Genomic DNA, 3,419 nt, shown 5'->3' with positions numbered 1-3,419 from the left:
CCTCTGATATTGTCGGATTCCTGAAGAACCAAGAGAGAAAAAAAAGAAGCAAAGATCATATTCACATTCATACCAAACCCACTGAAAAGATCATATGCATAATCAAATTTCAAGGGAAGTTGAGTAACTTAATTGAATAGAGAAGCTTCTATTCTAAATTACTAATCAATATTAAGCTGCATCAAATATATAAAATTATATGTGAATAACAAGGAGGTAATGTTCATTTTAGTCCTTTGACTAAGTAGGAATAACTCGATTTAGGCAGACACTTAATCAAAGCTACCACACACATTGAAATATCTATTATTGTCAAAACAGATTTGAATGTAATGCTGCATCTCAATGAACTAAGCAATAGGCAAAGTGCGACACTGGTTTTGAAGATAAAGAGCCTAAAATCAATGAAACAACAACCTATGCATTAAAAGATAAGAAGCATACTTGTTGAGCTAGCTCCCTGGTAGGAGAGAGCACGAGGCAAAGAGAACATTGTAAATTAGAGACTTGGGCAAGGAAAACCATTTGATGAGAAAAACTGCAGCCAAAAACAGAATTCAATAAGCCATTGATTTGCAGCAACAAATACATATATGGACAAACGATACTGATTTCTAACCTTATTGGCAGCTGAGATAGGTCCGAAGTAGCTTATTGCTTATTGCAGCAACAAATACATATATGGACTTCTATTCTATTTTATTTTATTTATCTAATCACTAACACAAGTTGCATTAAAGACTTTACACCCACGCCATCACTAACTCTCAATTCCTAAAGCAACAAATACATATATGGACCCTGCATAATCAAATTTCAAGGGAAGTTGAGTAACTTAATTGAATAGAGAATTAATTTTCAGCAATTCACATGGCATTCCTATACAAGGATACAACAAGAACCAAGCAAAGAGAAGGTCCACCCTATTTATGGAGTCTCTCTAAGAGATGTACCAGGTGGTCCAAACCCACTTCATAATTGATCAGCAATCTATCAATCTGCTGCTTATCAAGTTAGACAGATTTTTTTTTGCAGGCCTATAGTGTGTAAAATATTCATTTTTCCATTAAAGATGTAAACATAATCATTTTGATAAGATATCATAAGTCAGAAATAACTTAATCACATGCTAGTTTAAACCAAAAGTGTAGTTATTTAAATATCAAATAACAAATAACTTAGAGCTTGGATTAAAATTCAAACCTGATAACTTAGTGGAGCTGATCTTGCAAATCTATTGAATGAAGCTGCTATATTGGCTGGTCGTCGGGGAAAGACAGCAATCTCATCTAAAGACAGCAATCTCTTCGTGAATTCATCTTCTGTGACACATGAACACAAATCTTAGAAGCAGTTTTAGCAAACTATTCTCAGATGTTGTTCTGAAAGATGCATTTCTACTTTCTTGCAAAACTTTGACCCCTGGTCATGATCAGAATCCACTAAAACCGGGTGTTCTCATTGCAATTAATTCCAGCCATCTGCATATGCTACAACATCCTCATAAATAGGCATTAATTACATTCTTGATTAATTCCTCTGAAAAAGAAGATTACATATATATTACAGCCAAATAGCTTTAAATCAATTAGAATGAGACTAAAACACATAGAGTGAAGCATGGAAGATAGCCCCATCAAAAGCATAAGCAATGTTTAGTAAGAAACTAGTCATAACTTGAGTAACCTATTCTTAAAGTAAGATAGAGTTATGAAGCTCAAACAATGCCATAGTGGAAAAAAGATAGGAGAAAGAAAACAAGAAACCTGAGGAATTTCAGCAATATATTGCCTAGGATTAACCTGCTTCACTGACAATTGACAATTCTTCACACACCAAAAAAAGTAGCTTTTAAAGAAGCTTTTGCCTTTTGGTTTAATCTAGAAAGTAGCTCAACATACCAATTTATTAGTAAGCTTTGTATCTTAAATTAAGAAGCTCAACTAAGGATAAACAAACAAAACTTTGTAATTTGAAAATGATGCCAATGGGGTTTAACTACGCTTTCTTACTTGGCCTTTACGGATTATAGATCAGCAGAGTGCACTAGAATTTCAGAATATACTTATATGAACAAATATGAACAAAATTATGAACAGCAAACAGACATTTTATGAACAAAATTCACAAAGTACACAGCATTCAATATTATCAGTGCTTATGAACAAAATTATGAACAGCAAAGTGACTGTTTAACAAACTATGAGCAAAATTATGAGCAAAATGAGCATTCAATGTTCTCAATTTATCACAGTACTCACCGGCTGCGAGGAGGAAGGGCGTTGTTGGAGAGCGAAGGAGAGCGCTCGAACACAACGGCGACACAGAGAGAGAAGGAGAGCGCTCGAACAAAGGAGACGGCCAACGAGCTTCCAAACGACGGCGAGGGAGCTTCCAATCATGGCGACGCAGCTTCCTACAACGGCGACGGATCTTCTACGGTGGCGGTGGAGGCTGTGTCTGTGTAGGGGCTGCGGTGGCTGCGCCGCTGCGGGGATGCGAGGCTGTGGGGGTTGCGGGGAGCTGCGAGGACTGATGCGGGGGCTGCGTGGCTGCAGTGGCGGCAGAGACTGCGGTGGCTGCGGGCGGCGGGCTGCAGGGCGAAGAGTTCGAGGGATGAGGCGAAGAGGAGCGTGAATGGAGTGTGAATGGTGTTCGAATGGAGTGTGAATGGAGGGTGAAAAGGGTGGTTATAAAATTAGGGTTTTCAATATTTTCGACGGAAAATTTAAATTACAGACGGATTTTCCGTCTGTAATAATTAAATAAAACGCAGCATTTTGTCTATTTAATTACAGATGGATTTTCCGTCTGTAATCATTTCAAATCCGTCTGTAATTATTTTTTATGGAAAAAAAATTAATTTTTCCGACGGAATTATCGACGGATTCTCTTTTCCGTCTGTAATTTATGCTAATCCATTTTTTTTGTTTTCCGACAAAAAATCCCTCTGAAATTCCCTCTGTATTTCAGTGGGATAAAATCCGTCGGAAATATCCGTCTGTAATAACTAGTTTTCTAGTAGTGTCTAGTCTCTCAAGTGTCTATGGTCAATCGCTCTACTCTTCTCTAGTCATGCTTTCTAAAATTTTATTCTTCATCTAACCAATCAACAAATATTTAGTGTAAAAATGCAAACATCATGAGATCTTTTCAAGGTTGTAATGGGGCTAAGGTAAGGTTAGGGATATATGTATGGCCAAGTAAGCTATAGTATGAATCTTTGACTAACCTAAACTCTCACCTAACATACACACACTCTATATAATTCTAAAATCATGCCTAGCTACCCATAATCTCACTTTTTGTGTATTTCACATACTCATGTATCAAATTTTCTTTAATTTCACCACATATGCATTAATCTTTTATTAAACTTAGCATTGGGGTAATTTTATTCCCTATTTAGTTGTTTATTT

This window comes from Arachis ipaensis, chromosome B02 (assembly GCF_000816755.2).
Source record: "Arachis ipaensis cultivar K30076 chromosome B02, Araip1.1, whole genome shotgun sequence".
Lineage (NCBI taxonomy): Eukaryota > Viridiplantae > Streptophyta > Magnoliopsida > Fabales > Fabaceae > Arachis > Arachis ipaensis.
This window is presented reverse-complemented; position numbering follows the sequence as displayed.